The sequence below is a fragment of the Chelmon rostratus genome, chromosome 22 (assembly GCF_017976325.1).
Source record: "Chelmon rostratus isolate fCheRos1 chromosome 22, fCheRos1.pri, whole genome shotgun sequence".
Taxonomy (NCBI): domain Eukaryota; kingdom Metazoa; phylum Chordata; class Actinopteri; order Chaetodontiformes; family Chaetodontidae; genus Chelmon; species Chelmon rostratus.
In genome coordinates this window covers 3,741,712-3,758,219 of record NC_055679.1, presented here as the reverse complement: position 1 = coordinate 3,758,219, position 16,508 = coordinate 3,741,712, and the positions used below count along the sequence as shown (strand labels likewise).

Genomic DNA, 16,508 nt, shown 5'->3' with positions numbered 1-16,508 from the left:
TTGAGGCATCATAAGTGAGCAGGTAAGGGTCGCCTAACATATTTCCAGAGCAGCACACGTACGTGGCTGCGAGTCACTCCACAGAATGCCCTTTACCTTTGGAGATGAGAAATGGGAACAAGAGAATAAATCACTTCTAAGAAATTATTTTAATTTGAAAAATGCCTCACAGGTGCATTTTATTGACTTGGAAATGATAGAAAATTGTAGGAAAAGCAAGAACGACTGGCATCAGTATCGTGAACTGTGTGGGGATTCATCCATGTGAGAAAAGAAAGGGGCTGAGTTACAGTAGTGAATGCTTTCCGGGGAGCTTTAAATTAAGGGGTGATCAGATAGCAGGGCTGTAAGCAGGATGTAAAGATGGCGGCGTGCAGCTGCTGGCTTCCTGTTTCCCCTGAGGGGCCGCTGCTCTGTCAGTCAGGAGACGCAGCCAGGAGATGTGGGACACTGAGAGAGAGGAGACACTATTGTAGACATGAAAGGCAACTGTTAGCAGAGGAAACCTAATACTTTGTCTGCTGCAGTTCTGTTTTTTTTTTTTTTTAACTTTTATTGAACTTGGCTGAGTGTAGGCTTTGATGAACTCTCATACCTTGCAGCTGCAGCTATAGCATTTGGGACTGTGTGGAGTCCGAGTTCATTGCTCATGGCACTTTGACCAGGGCAGGGCAGCTTTTTTCCTATCAAGGGCCATTTTAATTTTTAGAACATCCTCAATGAATACATCTATCACACTGACCTCTGCGATGGCTTTGGTGAGGCCTCTGATGTCACATGGTAGAGATGATGATGCTACTTGCAGTTTGTTTTCCAGGTTTGGGTCAGTCAGTTTTGAGTTTGAAAAGAGCTGCTCTCAGTCGTTGGTCATTGCTTTGCAGCTCAGTGATTAATTCAATGATTCATCAAAGCAATTTAAATACTTTTGCTAAACACTTTTTTATTGGCGCACATTGAATGAAATTCCCTTAATGATTATTCCTTCATCATACTTAACAATCATTGATCAAAGCAATTGTGTAAAACACTCATCCCTGAATAATATGTGAATGTTAATGAGGAAATTATTTATTGATGATAATGTGTAACATGTAACAGCTTTAAGAATAATCGGAAACTCATTAGGAAGTTTAGGAAATCTGGTGTTAGATATTCTGGTTTGAGGCTGGAAAGTTGAGTTCAAATCAGGTTTAAAAACTGGAGTGGAGTGTGGGAGAATGGTTGAAAGCTTTGCTGGTTAATTCCCTTATCAGCTTGCTGCTTTGCAGCTCACATTTATTCTGCCTCCATACTGCCAATAGCCGTGGCCAGAGGCGTCATGTTTTCAGGTTGTCCATCCATCCCATTCTCTCGGGCTCAATATCTCAGGAACGCCTTCAGGGAATTTCTCCAGATTTGGCACTGACATCCACTTTGATTCAAGGACAAACTGCTTAGATTTCAGTGGTCAGAGGTCGAAAGTCAATGTCACTGTGATCTCATATCTGTCCAATTTCTGCGAAGGCAATATCTCAGGACCCCCTGGAGGGAATTTCATTTCATCGGGACTCAAGGATGAGGTGGTTAGTGACTTTGGTGGTCAATGGTCAAGGTCACTGCAACCTTAAAAATCACGTTTGTGGTCATAACCCAATAATTCACACTCTAATTCTGACAAAATTTCACACAGATGCCTCATGGGATAACATGATGAAGTGATGACATATAATATTCAAAAGGTGAAAGGTCACCTTCACTGTGACATCATAATGTTGTACAGAAACACTCAGGAACAGAAGGGGAGTCGTGGCCATATTTCACATTTGGTCAGATACTGAATTGGTGGCACTAATCTTGGGCGTCCATCTTGAAACTGTGCTGATTGTAGAGATCTTCTGTGCTGCTGGGTTAAAGATGTGTGTGTGGAGCATCCATGTTTTACAGGTTGTAGCTCCGTTACATCAACATCCATATTTGAAGCGCTGTAGTCCACCACAAGCTCATTGGCTCTGTTGATATTGAGCTTCAGGTGATTGTTGTTGCACCATGTGATGAAGCTCTCTATCAGTCCTCTGTGCTCTGGAAAAATAGTTCCTACCTACAAAAACAGCACATTTACCAGAGATGGTATTCTTGCAAATGAGGATGTGCATATATGTGTGTGTGTGTGTGTGAGAGAGAGAGAGAGAGAGAGAGAGAGCAGGACTTGAATTACATGCTAGCCAACAGCTATGGCCTGTCAGCTTTGTCATGTTTGTTCAGTGGCTCAGTGGAAGATTCTGGAATCAGGGAGGGATGGTGACACATTTCCTTAAAATATGTGTGCCTGTCCGGTCGTACAGAGAGTGTGTGTGGAGTTGTGTCAACAACCCTTGCTAGTTGTGGCCATCACTCAAGCAGCCAGGGAGTCTGGGAGAGTCTGAATAAACTCAGAACCACCCTGAGGAGACACACACACACTCATGCCCACACAGTGGCCAGTTTGCATGATGCCCAGGGAAAAGGCACCACAACAAACAGTGTCAGACAATGCAGAGCTGCACGGGCGGGCTGTGGTGGTGCTGACACAGGAGAATGTAATGTGTTTTGATCGACGCTCGGAGCTAAACAGGGAAGAAAGGCGAGCTGTGGGTGGGAAACACTGCAGCCACACTGAGTTCGCTGGCAAGTTTTAGGAGAACAGCTGTCTGTTTGGCTCTCTGTCAACTGAGTAGGCTTACATGCAACCCAGCAGCCCAACTTCAGCAAATAAACAGCAGAAACGCACCATAAGTAAGATATTTACTAATCTGCGCCTCAGAATGAACATCTTAAATCTGCAGGAGGGTGACAGGATTGATAATCAATTAGAAATAATCAATACTTCTCCCTCAGGAGGCAAATCATTTACGTGTTCTAGGGGTAGGAGAGTCAGCTGCCCAACAGGACGTCTATGCTTGATTTTTTACTCATCTCATTCACTCAGTGCTGTTTTGCAGCTGGATGTGAAGTCTCGGATGTCTGAGCTTCTCGTCAGGACTCAAACACATCACACAAGCAGACTTCAATGATTCATTTTACATTCCATTTATTTAGATGACACTTTTATCCAAAGCAGCTTCAAATAAGTACATTCAACCATGTGGACACGACCCAAGAATCGTGCAAGTGCATCAAACTGTTTCAAGTGCTGCATTTGAGACGTTTGTTTGGGCCAATGTGTCAGGATCAGTCCATACTTTCAACTTGGATAAAAACCGAACAGAGATGATGTTCACTGAAGTTACTTCACGTTGATGTCTTGACGTAATGAAGTGAATTGAATCCGATGGCCCGCTGACTGACATGTAGCTATTCTTTGATGTAGCCGACCAGTTCTGAGGCTAAAAAAGTGACGTTCACTCAAGTTTGTGCCAGAGGAAAGGTGGTAGGGTTGTTAGAATTTTGTGAATTTACGTCTTACTATTCTTGGCAATCCGAACCGTACATTAGAGATAAATGAATCAGTAATGATGGCGCTGTCTACTTGAAATTCCACTTGAATTATTAAGGAGGGAGTGATTGCATGCTAACTTGCATGCCAACAGAATATTTTCTCTGAAGGGAGCAGTGGCTCCATCATCGGGTTGCGTACTACGTAAGTGTCGCTCTTCAAAGAAAACCATGAATAAATAAGGAAATAAATAGAAAATCAGGCAATTGACAGCAGTGTAAGATAAAAACAAAGGTCCGCGGGGCCTTTAAAGAAGTCTGCTCTGACAGTGTATTCATTTTTAAACTCGACATAACCCATCAGGCATTTTTCCGTTGGCCTGGGACACTGTCGAGAAATGCCATTACAGCCATTATTAGATCATGTGATGCTCACAATGCAAATGGTTTTCCACAGGATTAAAAGACAGTGTTTACCTTGGTGACATGCTGACTGCATGCTCTTTCTCTCACTATCTCCCCCTCAGTCACACACACACACACACAAATTTCCTCCTCAGAATAATGAGCGTCTCCTCTCTGGTGCCCAGCAGTGTCTTCCCTGCTGCGATGCAAGTAATTAGACGACCTCCCCCAAGGTCAGGGCTGCTACAGTGAAACATGACAAACAACTGCACCACACAGTAGATCTGACAGCAGCGCAGGAGATTTCGGGGATTAGACTGGGGTCTGCGGGCTCTGCGCCATCGTGTTGCTCCAGCAGCTAGTTATGCTTCATCACTCTAAAATCCCGGCATCAGACAAAGTTAAGAGGCAGACACTTGCTCGCTTAGTTCTACTTCGGCCCCCCTCGGCTCGATTGACGACGCCTGTCTATCTGGCGCTCTGCTTCTATGCACACATCAATCACTTTATTATGTGCTGGAACAGCACTGAGTGGGCGGGAAGGGGTGACTGTCAGTCATTTCAGACTACAAAACAATCCCGCCGCTAAGATGACTGGCTGTTTCTTTGAAATTAATTCATACTTTTTACTACAGTAAACTCAATATGCTTCAGACCAGTGCCTACACCCTGCAGCTTCTATCACTTCTCCATTTTTACCAAAGCATGGACACAGCCTGACTTACTGCTTTCCACATTTCCACTGGCTTCGGTATGTAAATCTTGCCATATAGGAACACAAGTCTTGCTTCTCTCACTGTGTCTTGATTGACGGGTCTTTCCTTCACTCAAACATCAACACTAACCCTTTCCTACGCCTGACTGGACTGACTGCATTGTCTTCCCACTGTTATATCTGCCAGTGAAGAACAGTGTAGGTCAACATGAGGGGAATCGCTGGCTGAGTTGGGTTAATGTTCCCACTACAGCCCTTCCACACACTGATTAATGACCCCGGCCCTCCATCACTGGGACTGGTAATGACTTAATTGCACTAAAACTAGCTGTTAAGTGAAAGTATACATTAATTACACTACAGAGTCTGTTTTGTGTATGAACCCTATTTCAGTCAGTATATCCTAAGACAAAATAATTTATATATATGTGTGTGTGTGTGTGTGTGTTAAAAAAAACACATGAGGAGGCTGGAACTGTGGTGACGATCACATGTATCACATCTCCATGTGTTCAAGACTTAGTTTGGATGTATGGTGTGTGCTATCGTTGCAAATGAAGAGTCAACCTGATTGGCTGATACACCTTAGAGGTTGGAACCAAAGCACCACAGAATTTCAAGCAAAGTAACGTTAGATTGGAAATAATTGAAACCGCAAGGGTTAGGGGAGGAGAAGGAAGCCTACATCTGTTGCAACCAACAAGAAATTCATTAAGTTAATCAGCTAGTTTGTCAAACTGACTGCTCTCTAATAGCTCGTTAGCCTGCTATCTTTTGAAAGATAATCGTGTTATTACATGTTTTGATTGAATTTTCACCACAATCCCTCTTTCCTTTTAATATTTGATAGTTCTTTGGCTCAGTGGATGGAGTTTTATGTAACCTTATTTCGTCTGCACTGATTATGCGTGCATCCCAGCTGCTTTAAAGACTAATCTAAAAGCATATGAAACCACACCAGAATCTGACAGTCCTGCATTCTAACAATCATGCTCACTTCGCGCAGCAACGGGTCGGAAGTTCTCTCTCTTTTCATCCTTCACGCTGTTACTTCCATCATCTTCTGTAGTGCGTGCCCCTGCAGATGCATCACTCTGCACGGCTGGACAGACAGCTAAGACTAAACTCAGTGGGCCCGCTCCTGAGTGTGATTTTACATAAGCATCTGTGAGTGCGGCCATTTGGAATAAAGATAAAAACACATCTACTTGGTGAGGGAGGGGAAAAACTTGTAATGGAGAAAATTTGTAATGGAGTCTCAATTTGATGACATATTTAAGGATAAAGCAACAAAGGCTGGTCTCTCTGAATATGTGAAACTGTAAGTGATCCACATTTAGGTGTTCTCCTCTGACTACAGGTCACCAGACGACGACTCCTCTGCCTGGGGCGGAGGCTCAGCGTGGCCAGCAGGATGATGGGCTAATGCCTGTTGACAGATTGGAGCATTTGCAGGTCATTTTCTCTCAACCTCAAGGAGCAGGCCGCAGCTGCCGGGATCATGTATTAAAATTCTGCGCTGCTCCGAGTGCTTACTGACACGATTATTCCACATAAAGAGGAAATGGCCTCATAAACTAACTTTATTTCAGGGTCCATAAAACCGCTGGCCTGTGGGACTGTGTCTGAACAGCAGTGCAGTTAACTTAAGGAGCAGCCAGGTGCACCTTGAACTGTCTCAGTCGTCAGTAGAGCAGCCCCGGGCTCACGGCCCCCGATAAATATGCCACGGCTGAACCTGTCGGCGCCATCGATCCCAGCGTCTTATCACCTAGAGGCTGCAGCTGTGTTCTGTCCTGTACATTAGTTTAATTAGCTGCTAATGAAACAGCGCTACCCCCCGGCGCCACATTAACTTTCTCTTACTGCAACACAGATTTCTTCGCAGGGTTTCTGTCCTGTTCTTGGTCAGCTGTTGTGCTGTATGTAGCCACTATCCATCACAAAAAGCCACAAATCACAAAGCTACAGGTCGCTAGGTTTGTGAGCATGAATGCGTGCACCCTAATTAGTTGTTCAATCAGGTCAACATGTATGTTTCACCAATGACACTCCAAGAAAACCCTTCGACCTGTGCATGGTAAACACCAACTTCTTTCCAGATGTGTTGAGTTATTAAATCTTCTCAGATCCAGTTATGATTTTAATGATCACATGACCTTGGTGTGGAATACTGGTAAGGTAATAACAAGACAGTCTGATGGAGTCTGGCCGTCCACTGGCTGGTTGGTGACCTCAGAGCCTCTTCCCCGTCGATGATGAGAGCGGTTTCTGTCTCAGGCAGCTGATGTTCGTTCAGTCTCTTGTTCTTGGGCCCTTGCTGTGTCAGCAGTGTGGCGTTCTCTACAGCTGTCGCACGTAATGTCAGCGGAGACTTTCATTCATCAGGCCAACAGAGCCACGACCCCAAATGAATGCTAGTGTTGTGTCTGCTGGATGGGAACAACTGTTTGCTAACACGTTCACCATATCATCAATGACGGTTTAACCAAAATAACCACAGGTCTGAACCAGTAGTAACTGTATTGAGGAATTGGAAAAATGAAAAATGAAAAGATTTGCCCAATGGAAAATTCCACTTCAGGGAAATGATGATCTGAGAGGTAGAATAGCTCATGATTACTGATCCACTAAACCATCTGGGTCTTCGCTGTAATTCAGACCGAGGAAATCATTTTGAATTGCCTTCAAAGGCCTAATGGCTAGACGTCAAACTAAAAAGTTCGACTGAGACTAGACTCTGATGTCGCTTATAATTCACCACGGAGCAGTATAACATGATACTGGTGGGTCGGTGCTCCAACTAGATACAACGCTGAGTCAGATACGACAGGTGGTTCTCAAGCTTGAATTCTACTAATCGAGAGCTAATCCCACCATCAGTGGTGCGCCGATGCTGAAGGTGTTTGGCTCCGTACAGTAAAACTGCCCTCTCAAGTATAATTGTTACAGTAAACTGTGGCACACTGGAGCCTGAATGCTCTGCTATCTCTTCCCACCTACACATCCTTCCCTACATAAGCCTCCGCTCAGAATTATAGCACTTTTTGTGATTTATGAGCAAATTGCGCTTCAGTCTACCTCCTGAATTTATGCTGATAGCTCATGGGACCAATTCAATTCAGGTTGGGGAAGGGGGGAAAAAAAGCCTTGGCTGCTGCTTTCCCATTACATGGTAAATCTCAAGAGAATGAGACAGAGGCGTGCGAGTCAGCAGAAACCCGGATCTTCTGAAAGCACCAATTTATATGCACATGGTCTCTGTATCATAGAGTAATAAAAAGCTGATTAAGTGACTTTCTCACTTTTAATTGCCACTTGAATGGGCATATTTGCCTAAAGGGCCTGCTGTGCATGTGCCAGTGTTTTTCAGACTATATGCAGGTGCATGACTTTGATAATATGGATATATATACAGGATATGTCTCTCCCTGTGGAGTAAGGACGTTCTCGGAAAACTGTGGCTAAAAGCACAATAACTGTGTCATAAGTGGTGAAAATGATTTCAAATTAATTTCCTCTCTAGATGAAATTAACAGTGCAGAGATAAACAAGTTAAATGAGGGTGACTGAAATCCTATAGTCCCCGAAACCAAAAGAGAAATGCTGTTCAATAATCTGGGGAAATTAACTCCCTGGGTTAAATCTGAGGTTACAAATCAAGTCCCACACTAGCAAGACAACAAAAACATCATTTTTCCACCTTTAAAACATGAAGTACGACCATTTATTAATCAGACAGATGCTGAAAAACTGATTCATGTCTTTATTTCAAGACAATTCCATTACCGTAAAACACTATTTACTGACCTCCTGAAGACAAACACTGAGAGACTTCAGCTCATTAAAGCTCTGCAGCGCGGCTGTTTACCAAGAACCAAGAGGAGAGAGCACATGAGTCCAGTTTCAGCTGCTCTGCACTGCCTTCCTGTGACATTCAGGTCCTCCTCCTTGTATACAAAGCCCTGAATGGACTGGGACCAAGCTACAATTGCTAACTCCCTCGTTTATTATTTGCCTTCACTGCAATCATGTGCTGCTGGTCTACTGGAGGTTTCCAGCAACAGGACAAAGAAAATCAGGGATGCAGCCTTTGTCCATTACACCCGAAAGCTCAGGAACACACTGAGTGCTATGACTTCCTGATACAGATCCGAAACTTTTGCACTTTTCTTCGGACTTCTTTGCACTTATTATTATTCAGTGGGTATTTATTTTTATTTGTGTCTGTGCATCATCCTGCCATCGAGGTGTGGTGGTTGACATCGCAGCCTCTGACAGCCGCCTCACTGACAGGCAGAAAACACGCTATTCTTGGATTCATTAAATGGCATGATACAGTGACTTGGGACTAGTTTTTAAGTTTTATTTCTTATCTGGTCTAAATATGTAGGGTGTCGTATGCTGAAGGATTGTTGTCGCAAAAGCTGAACTGAGATTAAATGTTGATACAAGTTACTATTTTTAGGCGTACAGGCACAATATAGGCATTACAGACATCTATTTCATCCCTCTTTCAAAGACTTTGTCACTGTGTGTGAGGAAATTAATTAGCCAGTGTTACTGCAGGTGCATTGTGTCTGCCCTTCAATATGGCACTTGGCACTATATGGTGATACTGCAGGACCTCAGTGGGAAGGTGTGCCAGATACAGTATGGTCAAGTGTCAGAAAATAGTTCAAGCAGGCAACTGCCCTAAAACAAGTCCCCCTATAGCCCACAGTAGACGGGTATCAGCATGCCCCCAGCCTTCAGAAGCAGACAGGAGTAATTGTTTCACGGCTAAGCAATGTGCTGCTATGGACAGGATCAGCAACAAAATATATTATATCCACCTAAAAAAGGAGCTACCTAATGTAATCAATATATTTTGAATATTTTTACTGCTTTACCTTGCCTAAACAACACTCCACACACTGGTCCAGACCACCACTAAATAAGACAAATTGGCACTTGCTGACGAGCAGTGCTGTACTCAGCCTTCAGGTAATATGATGCAAAATACCTAAATAAATAAAACAACTAGGCAAACAACCGGGAAAGAGGAGCAGTTTCCACAGAAGTTTCCCCGCTCTCTCCTTCGCTGTTTACTCTATCTGCATAAGTTCTTCTTCCTTGTAATCATGCAGATATCCTCTTGTCTCCAGAGTGAACTGCATTTGCATCTGCAAGGTGCAGATGTGCTTGTGCGTAGGACTACGGAAGTTAACGCCAATTAAAAAAGTGACAAACAAACTATCCCTTTAATTAAATACAATGCATTCACTGCTGAGATTTCAATTTGTAATAGTGTAATATTTTTTACATTTTAGACAGAGCCATGCTAGCTGTTTCCTCTTTATGTTATAGGCTAAAGACCTCCTGAACTCCTGAATCTCTGAGATGATGTTGAGCCTTTAACAAAGAAAATAAGCTGATTTCCCAAAATCCTGAACTACTCTCATTTCATGTCATTTAATGGTAAATGGACTGCATTTATATGCCACCTTTTAGTTTGCTTTAACCACTCAAAGTGCTTCACATTCACCATTTACACACTCACACAGGAGCAATCTGGGGTTCAGTAACCTGCCCAAGTCCACTTTGACATGAAGGAGCCATGAAGGATTCTGATTGGTGGACAACCTGCTCTACCTCCTGAGCCACAGTTCAAAACACCACATCACTGTTCCTCAGGGGAAAAGTTTGCACTTGTTGGGGTTTACTTGGCCTGTTGCCTTCTGTGAAATGTGTGCTGAGTCTGCAGTACCACCGTGTGAAAGATTATACTGCAAAAGATCAGGCAGCTTTGTTCAGAGCATAATAAATGGCATGTCTTTAAGTGGGAGTTCGTCCTCAATGATATTTGCCTGCAGCACTAAAATGTAATATAAGAGAGAATTCTACTTTGGGCACATTCAAAGCAAAACTGTGACTGAAGACAAAGTGTGATATTTCTGCCAAAGGCCTCTCTGCTCTGTTTTTAAGATCGGAAATAAGCAACAGCAATACTAATCTCATCTCCCCTCTCATATCTGCCCTTGAGCCTTCACCGTGTTGAGACAAATCTCAGCATATGTGCTTGTGTTGCTTTTCATTCATGCAGCCAAGAGCAAAGCCAGGAAAGACAACAGGCGGAATAAACAAAAGGGCGTCATATGAAAGCAGAAACTGCATCGTTTGTCTTTAAACTCTCATCTGTCTGCCATCTTATTTCAGTTTCTTTTTGAAAAACAAAGGGGCAAACAAATTTCATTTACTGGTTTTATAGGTTTGGACAACATCTCAAAGACATTATGAAGTCAAACTGTCGGTTTGGCAGCTGCACGTTTCAACTTCCCTTTTTAAATCTACTGTCAGAGCATAAAGGAATAGTTCAACATTTTGGGAAATAATCTTATCTGCCTTCTTGTTGCACAATAAATGAGAATATCTGTACCACTCTCACATCGTTCAGTCTATATGAAGCTGGAGCCATCTGCTTGTTAGCTTCACTTAGCATAAGGACTGGGCACGGGGGGGACACCGCTTACCTGGCTGTTTCCAAATGTAGCAACTTTCACTAGAGCACCTCTAAAGTGCACTAATAAATACATCATACAACGTTTGTTTAATTCATAAATGTAATAATATAATATGATATACAGTATATCCATTTACGGGGGTATGTGCTCAATTATAGGCCTGTCTCAAATACAGACTTCTTAGCACTGGAGGACACAATATATTCCATCCACACATGGGAAAACAGCAGCATTTCTTTTCAGCCCGGCTCTGGTAAATATACTTCAACACAACTGTAAAACCATACTGCGACAAAAAAACTCAAAGGCCAATGGCAGGCTTTTTCAGAAGACGAAGAGAAATCGCTTTTTTAGGAATTTCAGTGTGTGGAATGTGGAATGCAGCCAACAGATGTACCTGCTATCTTCACTTTAATGTATATTTCCAATGAAAAGATAATATACTTCATACTGCCTCTGCTCATTTTCATTTTTACTTGATACATATCAGTTTTCATTGAAAAGTAATGAGATGTCGGTACACATAAGGGGACAAAAATACACAATGGTCGCGCTACTGTACAACTTCAGACTCTGAGTTAAAAACCTGAACCTTCCATTTATTTTTAGACACATTATATATGGAGACATTAGAACCGTCGGTAAATTACCAAACAGCTTGCCAGGGTAAGACTGTTTTCCCCAAGATGTCGCCTCTGAAAACACTACAGCAAAATGTTCAGAAATTTTCAAAACAAATTAGACCCATACGTGAAATCTAAATAGCTACTTTCTCCAATGAAAAAAACAAATGAATGAAAAAATAGGACCTCAGACGAACAAGTCCTATTTTTCAGAGCCTGGCTTAAATTTTCTGACTTCAGCGCTGGTTGGTGTGAAATGCAGGGATGCTTGCCGACCCCAACTCCACACAAGTCACAGGACAAGAATGCAGATTAAGAAGGACCTTAATCCTTGGCCCGGGGAAGTCACTTCCTGGAGTTTCGCCTGTTGCCTGGCAACTGCTCCTGGCCAAGAAATGGTCTAGCACATACAGTGTACCCTCATAAAACTTTAACTTGTCTTTTTTACACTTTGGTTTTTGCACCAATTAAGCAAACAGGATAAAACATGTTAATTAGTGAGCTTTAGGTGCTGGTAGGCAGATTTTGTTACTTTTGGACGAAGCCAGGCTCGCTGTTTTATGCTAAGTTCGGTACATATCTACTGTACAGACATATGACTCTTTTGGCATGAAAACAAATAAGCATATTTTCCAACATGTCAAACTATTGCTTTAACTTAAATGAGGCCCAATCATAAAAATGTTGGTGAAAAGTGTTCCCCCCGGTGCTGTATTCTGTCTGCTCTGAGCAGCATGTCGTGCACAGAGAGCTGTCATCTGATTTTTAATTGCAGCCGCAGTGGCTATAATCAGATCTTATTGGAATGCGCCCATGCAAAGCCAGCAGTAGTGATTTAGAGCCGGAGAGTGATGGCCAGACATCGATTCCATAACCTTTCCTAAATTATCCAGGCAACAGAGTGGATTGTGTCTGTCTTCGCACCCGCTCTCGCTCTGTCTCCCTCTTATCAGTTGTCACTATAATGAGCAGCAGAATTTTGGGGGGGCGAAAGGGACGCCCTGCGAGAGTCCAGCCGCCGGCTCGGAGCTGGGATGAACTGCAATTGATTAGCTGTGCGGCCATCTCAGACAGCTGAGTCGCAGCGCCGGCCGTGCTTTGATATTGGATGACAGGAAAGTAAATGTCTGCCGAGATAATGAGGTGGCCTCGGCACGCCCTGCGTGTCAGCACTCTCCCAATCAATGCGTGTGTGTAAACAGCCAATAAAGTGGTCTTGTGTGTGCGTGCATGTGTATGTGTGTGTGTGTGTGTGTGTGTGGCATATTTTAAACTGATGCCAAAAGAAACAGGACAATTCACAGTGGTTTTTGTGCCAATGGGGAGAGAGGCCTCTTCAGATGGTCTGGAAAGAGGCGGGCGAGGCTGGCGGGCGCCTGGAGATTAGAGAAACAGGCTTATGACTGGACGCTTGCCAGTTCAGCTGCCAGATAAACTAAAGAAATCTGGATAACTGAAGAAACGATCGCTACAGCTACTGTTGAGTCATCCATTAAGAAAATACTGCAACTATTTCACTGAAATTAGCGTCTGCTTTCTCCAAACCTGTTTATGAAAGCTGTTATTATTTCATTCAATGGGAGAAATATGCAATAATTATTGAGACATCTCACTCAAACCCACAAATGTCAGCCTCATGGTGGCGCTAGAGAAGCATTTCCTTACCGGGGCAGTGTTACCCCTGCAGCAGGCATTCAGAGGATGTTTGTGGGGCACAGGAAGTGATATTGAGGTATTTAAAAGCGATTTTAAACCAAAGACTTGCGAGAAGAGTTGAAACCTGCAACCAGGCACTTGTAAAATGTGATCTCCAAAACTCTAAAAGCTGCCAGTTAATACATATGCAACTCGACAAGACGGTTTATGCATGTTCCCATAGCAACACTTTACCTAAGTATTTGCGTCATCTCTCTCTAGCACAGCTCCATCCTGGCTTTCCCGGGAGCAGGACGTCATTATGTGTCATTATGAAATCATCTATATATAAATAAATGTATGAATTAATGAAGTTTACTGAGTCAAATGGATGCTCTCGATGAAATTAAATTTCCAGTGTGTAGGGATCTATTGGCAGAAATGGAATATAATATTGGTGTATAATGAAATAAGAATGGTTGTGTTCTGGTTACCTCAGAGCGAGCTCTTTATATCTACAGATAGCGCAGGTCCTCTTCCAATAAGGCCACCATGTTGCACCAGAATGTTTCAGATTTTCAGATGGCTGCAATCTGCAACCTCGCTGCCAGATGCCGCTAAAGTTTTTCTCTTGAAAAACTGCAAATGACACACTGCGAATGTCATTATCATGTTATTATCATGATTACCAGACACCTGCCGTCTGACAAGCTAAGTCACAGAAAAACAGCTGGAAAAAACTGTTTCTGTTGTAAAACAGTTTAATGTGTCAAAGAAAGCCATATCTTAAGTCACCAAAGAAGAGGCATTAAGAGGAGATGAACCAGGAAGGAGAGCAACGGCGTCTATGTGTCCGAGGTGCTGAAGCAGGTCCACCCCGACGCCGGGATCTCCTCCAAGGCTGTCAGCATCACAAACTCCATTGCGAGCGAATTCTTTGAGAGCATCGCCAGTGAGGCCTCCCGTCTGGCTCATTCCAACAAGCGCCCCACCATCACCTCCAGGGAGATCCAGACCGCCGTGCACAAGCTGCTGCCCGATGAGCTGGCCAAGCTTTCCCTGTCTGAGAGAACAAAGGCTGCGACCAAGTACACCAGCTCCGAGTAAACTTGCCATTACTTTGATAAATTCAAAGCCCAGTCTGAAACCTTTGCTTTATTTTTCCAGTAGCCTGAGATTGGAACTGTTGCATTTGTTGAACACTCATAAATATAATTTTTATTCACATGGTATTTTTGCTCCCTGGGAAACTAATGATATTCCAACAGTCCAGTTAAGTCAAATCTGGTATTTGGCATTTAATGACAGACTTTTGCAATGATATAACACAGAATAATAATCAACTTGAATATTCAGGGAAGACAATTAGCCTATTTGATGGGGGTAGTAAGGGATCTGGATCATGGATAAGGTTGCACTGGCCCAATAAAGGCTGCGAACCACAAGGCTAGATTAAATGTCTGGAGCATTCATCCTTTGGGGAGCATCAATGTCTCTATCAAGCTTTATGGGAAACCATCCAATACTTGTTGAGATAGCTCAGTCTGGACCAACATCGTGGGCCAACAGACCCACGTTACTGTCCGTAGATGTTGCCAGTGTGGCTAAAAACATGCATCTCCTCTATCCATCAGCTGTTGATGGTATAACAAACTGTCGGTTCAGGCCCAACGACTCGGAGGGAGACTAAAAACTGAACATGATGGTCTCCGGGGCTACGACTGGTGATTAGAGACAGTGGTGCAGTTGTAGCTGCTTGTCCTCCACATTGAAAGGTCTGGCTGTCCTTTGTCCTTGGGCTACACTAAATGGACAACACTTCTGTAGGTTGAGCACTCCAGAGTGGCCGACTATAATAGATAACAAATATTAATATTACTCCTGAATCCTGGGGTCTCTTTATCCAGTGCCATGGAGATAATTCGAAGGCTCAATATACTGAATTAATTACAACTGCTACAAAGACGATAAGATATTACATTTTGATTATAAAAGACCAAGAACATTTGCGCTCAAAAGAACTTGCCCTCCCCCTTTTCAGGGTGAATGCCTGGGAAAACATTTCTATGTTGCATCATTTCATCGAGCTTTTCTTTCTTTATGTCACTGCAAGGTAGCAGTATGAATAAGCCTTTGAAGACTGTAGTATTTTGTACCATTTAACCCTGGACCTTCAAATACAGTTTCAGTTAAAAGGACGCTTAAATAAGATACTTTATACGATGCAAGCTGCCTGGAGGGAAGACTTCAGATTGTAGCTAACCATATTAAACAGAGCCTCCAACTGATGAATCAATAAAACGTTAAAATGATAAGTGGTCATTACCACGGGAGGAAGAGAGAGAAACAGAGGCAGACAGAAAAGAAGCACTGCTTGATTTTATCCATTACTCTACATGGTTTTTCATTCACTCGTATATACATGCTGCTGCACTGTGACTCAGTTGCAGTTTCAGTATTCGATTGCAGCCAAAGAAGCTGTAAACACAACACAGACACATTATCACCTTTAAAAAGTTAATGAGTGAAGCCATCACCAAACAGTTGCCTGATCTGGAGCGACATTTGCATTGATTTGGAGTCATTTTTCTGGCCACCCTGTGAATTTAAGTCCAGTATTCACTCTCCTCTTAGCTCTGTTTTGATCTCCTCCTGAGAAACATATCTGGCTGTGACCCGAAACAATACAGCTGTAGGTTAAGAAACATAAAGAATGAGCTGAAAGTTGCTAAAATGCTTCTTAAAACTGAGGGGAACAGCTGAGTTGGACAATCATGAGCAACTCCTTTTTAATTACATGCAGTCATTTTATACATTGTCAATAGAAAATATTGATACGTGCAGCTTTTAGGATTCATTTGATTTGAGAAACACACTGGGCAGAGATTCAGGCCCGAGAAAAATGAGAAAGAAAACCAAAAAAGAGCATTCTCATATGAACTGTCTTTGTGTCAGTTAGTTAAACAGACAACTAGAAGACTGGCACCTGCTTTACCAGATGAGTTTTAAACCAAAGTGCAGCAAACAGGATGTGTCACAGCATGATATGTAAGGTTTTCACGTCCTTTTTTGGCTTGATTTTACTTTATGTCATCACTTGCGCCAAAACACGGCTGAAGTCGCACCGACTTTCAAATGTAATGTTCCAGTGAACTGTATCAGAATGAACGTGAGGCTTCTGCAGTGGGTGTAAGGTGTGTTCAGGTCAAATGGGAAGTTTTTACCTTGCATTACTTT

General features: G+C 42.9%; 1 pseudogene; it reads left to right on the top strand.

Annotated features, from left to right (window-relative positions):
• Positions 1-15,916, top strand: part of LOC121626064 — a 55,946-nt pseudogene extending 40,030 nt beyond the window's left edge.
• Positions 15,917-16,508: the final 592 nt, after the last annotated feature.